Source organism: Petaurus breviceps, unplaced genomic scaffold (genome assembly GCF_028583685.1).
Source record: "Petaurus breviceps papuanus isolate PSGF00001 unplaced genomic scaffold, PetGlider_PUasm1.0 90849, whole genome shotgun sequence".
Classification (NCBI taxonomy): Eukaryota; Metazoa; Chordata; class Mammalia; order Diprotodontia; family Petauridae; genus Petaurus; species Petaurus breviceps.
In genome coordinates, this window is record NW_027187361.1 from 23,761,190 (window position 1) to 23,769,275 (window position 8,086).

General features: G+C 40.8%; 1 pseudogene; it reads left to right on the forward strand.

The window, feature by feature from the left end:
- The window catches only part of LOC138149807 (protein C-mannosyl-transferase DPY19L3-like), a 33,638-nt pseudogene that overhangs the window by 23,281 nt on the left and 2,271 nt on the right, over positions 1 to 8,086 (forward strand).

Consider the following 8,086-nt stretch of genomic DNA (forward strand, 5'->3'; position numbering starts at 1 on the left):
AGAAAGAAAGGAAGAAAGAAAGAAAGGAAGAAAGAAAGAAAGGAAGAAAGAAAGAAAGAAATCATGTCCTGTAGTCTATAAAACTGTTCATACTCTTTGACCCAGCAAAGCTACTATTAGGTCTATTTCTCAAGTTAATCAAAGAAAAAGGAAAAGGATCTATGTGTGCAAAAATATTTATAGCATTTCTTTTTTTGGCAGCAAATAATTGGAAATTGAAGGGATGCCTGTTGAATGGGAAATGTCTGAACAAGTTGTATTATATGAGTGTGATGGAATACTATTGTACTATAAGAAATGGTGAGCAGGATGCTTTTAGAAAAATCTGTCAAGTCTTATATGAACTGATGCAAAGTGAAATGAGCAGAATCAGGAGAACAGCGTACATAGGAACAGCAATATTTTTTGAATATCTGTGAATGACTTAAATATTCTCAGCAATACAATGATCCAAGACAATTTCAAAGGACTTATGATGAAAACGCTATCCACTTTCAGAGAAATAACTGAATACAGATCAAAGCATACTTTTAAAACTTTATTATTATTTGGTCTGCATTTTATTTGAACATGACTAACATGGAAATGTTTTGCATGACTGCACATGTATAATCTACATTAAATTGCCTTCTTATGGTGAGCAAGGAGGGGAAGGAATTTTTTTTAATTTTTAAATTTTAAAAGTTTTTTAAAATGTTCAAAATTTTTGTTTACATGTGATTGAGAAAAATAAAATTAAAATTAAATGTAAAAAATGTTAACTTAATTATTATGTATCTTTAAAAATCATGTCCTCTAGCTAATTACTTTATTTATTTGAAAAACAAATCTTGAATACAGCAGGCTAACGATTGATTACCTTGCCATTTCTATATCTTACATAATTTTATTTCACCGCAGCATCAACACTCACTGTCTCAATCTATACCTTCCTTGTTACCCTGCTGACTTTGTGCCTGAGTGCTTTGTCTTTTTTCTGTGCTTTCAAGACTAAGCTCCTTGGTAACTTCTCCTATATGAGGAAGAGATGTAGTGGTTAGAGACCTGACTTCTGAACCAGGAACACCAAGGTTCAAGTCTTATACTGGCTTCTGCTGTGGGCAGCACTTCTTCTAGGCTACTCTGCTCACTCCTCCTTGCCCTAGGAAGAGGGTCCCCAGAGTGGGACTGGCCTGTGCCACTGTCTTCAGGGTTCTAGAGCAGTAATGAGATAGATCTATGATGACAATTGCTAGCATTTACGTAGAGTTTTAAGGTGCGTAATGCACTTTTAACATTTGCTATCTCATTTGATCCTCACAACAGTCCTGTGAATACATACTATTATTACCCCCATTTTACAGATGAGGAAACTGAGCCATATGGAAGTTAAGTGACTTGCCCAGTTTAATAAGCGTGTGAGGAAAAATCTGAACTCAGGACTTCTTGACTCCAACTCCAGCACTTTATCCACTTTGCAGCCTAGAACAAAATGAATAGCCTCCGTAAGCTACATCAGAAGGAATTTATTCCTCGTGGTAAAACATTCTGGGCTTCTCTCAGATGCTGTAAGGCTTCCTTTGGAAGCTCTTTCTCTTCCTTCCATGTTGTCTGGATTCCATGATATTGCCTACATCACTCAAAAATAATCATTTTTCTTTCTAAGCAGTTTTAGGTGGGTTCATTTTTAAAAATACATAAGCCATATATGTTTTTCATGCTATATAATTGCAGAGGTTACATAGTGTGATAGATATCTTCAGAGAAATTTACAAACAGAAATCAAAGATGGACACAGCAAAATCAAGGATTAGTCAATGGCCAGTCCATTGGTTACCATGCAATCTCAAGATAATTTGAGGCCTTAAGGCCTCTAGCATATTAGGCACCCTAACCCCCCTTCCAGGACTGATGTATAGGAGGACATATGTAAGTGATGTAATAGCGTGGGGAGCCATTGAGATCTGCATTATTAGAAGAAGTTTCTACAACACTGCAAACTGGGATCATAGATTCATCAAAGTATTAAAGTAAGATAAAGAGGTACATGCAAAATGATACTTTGGCTTTCTTTTGGATGTTCTTATTTTTTCCTCCAGTGTGGGTGTTGCCAGCTTCCTTGAGAGGAGGTGTAAATCAGTGGTGTTGATCTAAAATAGAAACCCTACTGGGTATGTATTGATGTAGAAAACCACAAATTCACATCATTGATGTTGTGTTGTGCTTTTATTTATTTTTTAAATTATTTTCCGCCCCCCCCCCCCATTACATTTTAATCTAGTTAAGTGCACTCAGGAGCCTAGCTGTCCCCAGAGGCATAGAATATTCAGAACTGTCTTGGAGATGGGAAGACCTCTCAAGTGTTCTAGGTTGAGTTCTACCGGGAGGAGTTTCCTTAATGCTGGACTTCATATCCATTTTTCCAACTTGTGTTCATAGGTCCAGTTCCCCTCCCTCTGACTGTTTTACACAGATATGGGTAAACTACAGACTGCCAACCAAATCTCTTTTTGTGGGGCCATGAACTGAGAATGATTTTTACTTTTATTTTTAAGCAAAAGTTTTTATCTTTAATAGAGGCAAGGGAGTGGCAATTTGGGGTACCATGCATCAGCAAGTGTTGGGGTACCCTGGTCTTAAATTTTTTTAATAAAGTTTTATCGTATTTGAAAACATAAAATTCATTCTTAGCTTCACTGGATTTGACTGCTGTTACAGGAGTCAGTAAACCAGTAAAGGAAGGGATTCTCCACCATCTGTCTCTTGGGGACCCCTGTATATGCTCCAGACAAGCATATGTACATAATGGTAACAATGATCCTTGCCCAGATTCCTCCCCTGACGCCTCACCGTGGTGTAGGGGGTCTCCAGGGCTCTGCCAATAGTACCTGGGTGGTGTAGCATATAAGAGCACTGTATCTGGAGTCAGGAATACCTGAGTTCAAATCCTGCCTTAGATACTTAACAGCTGTGTTACCTTGGGCAGATCACTTAACCTCTGTTTTGCCTCAGTTTTCTCAACTGGAAAAAACTGGAAAATGGGGATAACAGCAGCACTTACCTCACAGGATTGTTGTGAGGATCAAATGCGATAATATTTGTAAAGTGCTTAGCACACAGTAGGCATTATATATTTGTAAAGTGCTTAGCACACAGTAGGCATTATATAAATGCTTCCCAGTAGGGAATGACATACGTACTAAATAGGGTATCTCGCCCTACAGGAGAGTAGGGGGGAAGGGGATGAGAGGAGGGATGATGGAGGGGAGGACACATTGTGGGGGACGGAAGTTGGAAGCGCCCACTTTTGAAAAGGGACAGGGTCAAAGTAGAGAATAGAACAAGTGGGGAGCGGGGTAGGATGGAGGAAAATGTAGTCAGTCTTTCACAATATATCCACTATGGAAATGTTTTGCATTAGCCACACATGTACAACCTATATTGAATTGTTTATCTGCCCAGTAAGGGTGGGTGATGAGGGAGGAAGGGAAAGAATCTGGACTTCAAAGTTTTAAAATCAAATGTTTAAAAAATATATATTATTTTTTTTTTACATGCAACTGGGAAATAAGATATACAGGCACTGGGGCATAAACATCCACCGTGCCCTACTGGAGAGTCGCAGGGGGAATGGAGGAGGACATAGGAGAGAGCAGATTGGGGGAGGGGGTATTCAGTGGGATGCTGTTCTGGGGAGGTGGGTAGGGGAAAGACGGGGAGAAAATCTGTAACTCAAAATCTTGTGGAAATGAATGATGTAAACTAAAAATAAACATAAAATTTAATTTAAAAAAATAAATGCTTCCCAGTGGAGTACAAGGTCAGGTCAGTCACATGCCTCGTTGAAAAGGCTTCGAGTATAGTACCTGTGATAGAGATAATATCCATTTGTGGCCAGTGGATGATCTTACTGCTCAAGTTCAGAGTGACCAATTACCAGAGGACTGGCCCGATTCTGGCAATTAATTTCCTTGGCCACAGAAACTCATTAAGCCTGTCTTCTGACAGCCATGAAGGCACAGAAGGGTGGTGATCTCTGACGAGGTGCTAGTCACCAAACTGTAGAGGTGCAGGGTATGGATATGTTGTCTCAAAAGAATTCTCTTAGGCTGTCTCCGTATCAAGTAAAGGCATTTATTCCAGGTAAGGAATAAATTTATTTATAAATTCCATTATAAGTTATTATTATAAATTCCATTATAAAATTATTTATAAATTCCATTTATTCCAAGAAGGCTCCTCCTTGAGGCAGGTAACGGCTCAACCAGGAAAAGCCAGGGATTTTACAGAAGACTAGGTACCATGGGCAAGGAGATGAGGTAATCAGGGACGGAAAGCTCAGTTAGCTGAGGACACATAGACAAGGGGGTGGTAGGTCAGAGCTTTGCCCATATCTAGGCACATCATTATTCTATCATTCAGCCCACTTGTCCAGGGCTGAGCAGCCCAATTGACTAGTTTATCTGAATCTCTTTATCTCATAGACTAGCTCATTTACCTAGAGCTGAGGGGCCTCTGTGTAATGGTAATGAGAATTTGAAGATCTTCCCTGCTTTGAAAATATACTTTGCCCTGGGGCAGCTAGGTGGTGCAGTGAGTAAGAGTGAAGAGTGGGGAGGACCGGGCCTCAGATGCTTAACACCCACACAAAATAACTGGCCCTGTAACCTTGGGCAAGTTACTTAACCCCAATTGCTTTAAATATATATGTATACTCTGCCCCCAGTTTTTCTCATCAATCTCCATCAGTGAGGGGAACACGATGACATTTAAGGGCCTTTCATGATATATGGGGATCCCTGATGGGAAAGGATCCTGAATTTGGAGACTGAGGACCTGGGTTCAGATCTCCTTACTAGCTGTGTGATAAGTTACTTAAATCTTCCCAAGTTTCTCGCTTTTCTCACCTATGGTATCATTACAATAAATGCGGCAGGTGGATCAGTAGGGTACTGATGGTCAGCCTTTTCTGTCCTCTTCCAGCTCTAGATTCTATAGGAAGTTAATGAAAATAATCATTCACGTTGTTAATAATTGAACCTTCCACTTTGGTAGCATTTTAAAAGTTTCCTAGAACCCTTTCATCACAACCACAGAATCATATGTTTAGAGCTGGGAAGGTATCTTTGAAATTACCTAACGCAACCTCCACTCTGTTAATTTTACAGAGAAGGAAATTAAGACTCCAGGGAAGCTAAATGACTGATCAAAGTCATACAATTTAAGTGGAAGAACAAAGATATGAACCCAGTTCCTCTTATATAAAAACCAGTGTTCTTCTTTTCATTACAAATCAAGTTATCATTTTCACCAGTGGAAGAGACAACCAAGCTTCAAGTATGAGGATGAGGAGGAGGAAATGAGTTCATAAAGGTCTGAAATGAGCCCACCCTCAGGATTCTTTTCATTCGTCCTGACTGGATTCCATGAAGCCCATATTCTATCTGCGCCCCTTCCTCTACCTTCAGCAACAAGGGTGGGAGCTCTCGGCTTTCTCCAGAAGGGTAGATTCTCATAGGCATACCTGATTGGTTTGCCCTCTTGGATATCACAGGGAGGGTGGGTTGAGTGATTATGAGGCTGGAAGATTTCAGTAAAAATCATTTCAGAAAAGAGATAGGACATGGGAGGTCAGGCGCCAGGCAGGAGGAGCATACCTGGGACAGAAACATCTTGCCCACCATGAACGATATGGATCTCAACATCCAGCCCCATGTAATGTTCATGGAATAAGATCTTCCCTGTCCATGATTAGGCCTCACACAGAGCCCATTGCCGGAGGAACTTGCCTAGGGGGTGCTTGCCTATGGGGAGGCTTGCTTGCAGGAAGGCTTTCACACCTTTTGGTACTAAGCTAATTAGGCACTGAGTCACAAGGGTTGTGATGCCTTCTGGCTCTGAGTCTATTAGCCAAAAGTACATATATATGTGTGTGTGTGTGTGTGTGTGTATGTATATATATGTATATATATATATATGTATATGTATATATATTCTGAGGTGAGCTTTTTCCTGGCTTATGAGGAGGACAGGACTCTGAGTAGCCATTTTTAAGAGCCCCCTTCCCCCCCCCCACATTTGTGCTCTCCTAGTCTGATGGGGTACGTAGGTGGTTGCACTACTTTGTTCAGACAGTTGGAGCCCTGTCTCTTGAATCTCTGTGCTAATTTCTCTGCTCGTATTTCGTACTTATCTGAATTAAAGTAAGATTGTTGACCTCCTTTAAAGTTATCTTTCCTTTAGAAAAGCAGATCAAAGAACCTGTGCTAGCAGGCCATCCTGGGTGTGCCAGGGTGCCTGCTGATATACCCCCACCAAACCTAGACCTTTTTTTGAGATAGCACAGAAGACTGTGTACCTTCCCAAGAATTTTCTGGGAAAATGGAACAGTGGAGTTCTCACTGTGTCATACATCCTGTCTCTGAGTACTTTTTGAAAATACCCAGTAGTACTAGAAGCCAGAAGCACTTGCAGCCAAGAACCACAAATGGAACCACTGGCTCCAATCAAAGACAGATTCTCTCTGTCTTGCATCAAGTTTACACTCGCTCTCAGCAAAGAGAAATGTAGCAGCAGAGAATTGTTTTCTCTGTAGCTGAGGAATAGGCCTGGGGGAACATGGGAAGTAAAGAAAGTCTAACTCAATTTGTTCATTTAATAATTATTGTCCATTATTCATCACGGGTAATAACACCAGAACTTTAATGTTATGGCTTTCATGGTGCTTAGATGCTCAAGAACAAAGAATAACACTGAGATGCCAAATGGTCAAACTTGGTTATAAGCTGCTCTGCCTCTGCTGAACATCTTCCTGGGCGTAACATTAATCTAATGCTACAGAAGGCCAAAATGACCCACATAATAGTCTCCCTTGTGCAATTTCAAAATCTAATATAAGAATCAACTATTGAGAAATATTAATGAATTAAATTATAACTAATTTAATCTATGATGAATAAATAATCATTAATAAACAGGGACAAACCAAGACTATCCTCGTGTCAAAGGGAAACTAGAGAAAGAAAAAACATTTCCGATGTACTCTGACATCTATTGCATTTATTAATAAAATAATCTATGCTAGTGCAATCACAGGTAAACACTGGAAGGAGGTAGGGTACTACTGACATTGAGAATCAATCAATCAGTCGATAAACATTTATTGAGCACTTACTGTATCTTGGCTACTGTGCTGAGAATGGGGCAGAAAGAACACTAGCCTGGGAGTTAGTTAGAGTCTTGGGATCTGGTCATTTGACTCTGCTGGTAACTAGCTGTGTTATGTCAGTCAAGTCATTTAGCTTTCTCTCTGGACCCTGTTGAATATAGTCATTAGCTGGGGCTACCTGATTCTGACCCCAAGGTTAGCACACATTCAAACCAGTTGGAGCCGGTCTGGTGATATCTATGGAAACTCCCTGTTGCTGCACCTGGAGCCCGCTGTTATGACCATATGTCACTACTTCCCAAGCCTCTCCAGCCTCCTCTATGGACTTTTGGTTGTTAGACAAAACAACTTAGGTAACAGATTCACCAAGCCAAGCCTTCCATGAGATTCCCTCCCTGTTGAAGATTTTTAAACCCTGCCCCTTCTGCCCCTCCTGGGTACTCTAGCACTTTAGTACGGCATGGTGCCCAGAATTGCAATTCCTTTTCCTTGATTAAATCAACAGTCTTATTGTTGATCCTCTGGAAGTCCTCTTTACTTTGGATCGACATTTCTGGTGTCAGAAATGGGATTCGAAGACTCCTGCCTGACTAGCCACCATTTTAGGCCTTAGATGTGCAGCACCAGCAAAGACTCAGCAGTTCACTCTGGATAAGTGATCTCTTGAATCTCTGAACTCCCTCTCTTTTAGATAGGCTCTGGATTCACTGAGAGTTTGTTAAAAGGCCCATGGACACTTTGGGGTCCACTCTGACAGGTCCCTCTCAGGGGGTGGTTGCTGGCTACATGTTCTCAAACTGTGGATTGTGTACTTTCAAGTGCTTGGATAATTGGCAGCATTCAACAAAAGGGGATAGAAGGCATAGTGAAGTGAAGGGTGTGAGCCATGTGAGGAGGGCGTGGGAAGATGGGGATGGAAGTCTAAGTGGCTTCCTCTTT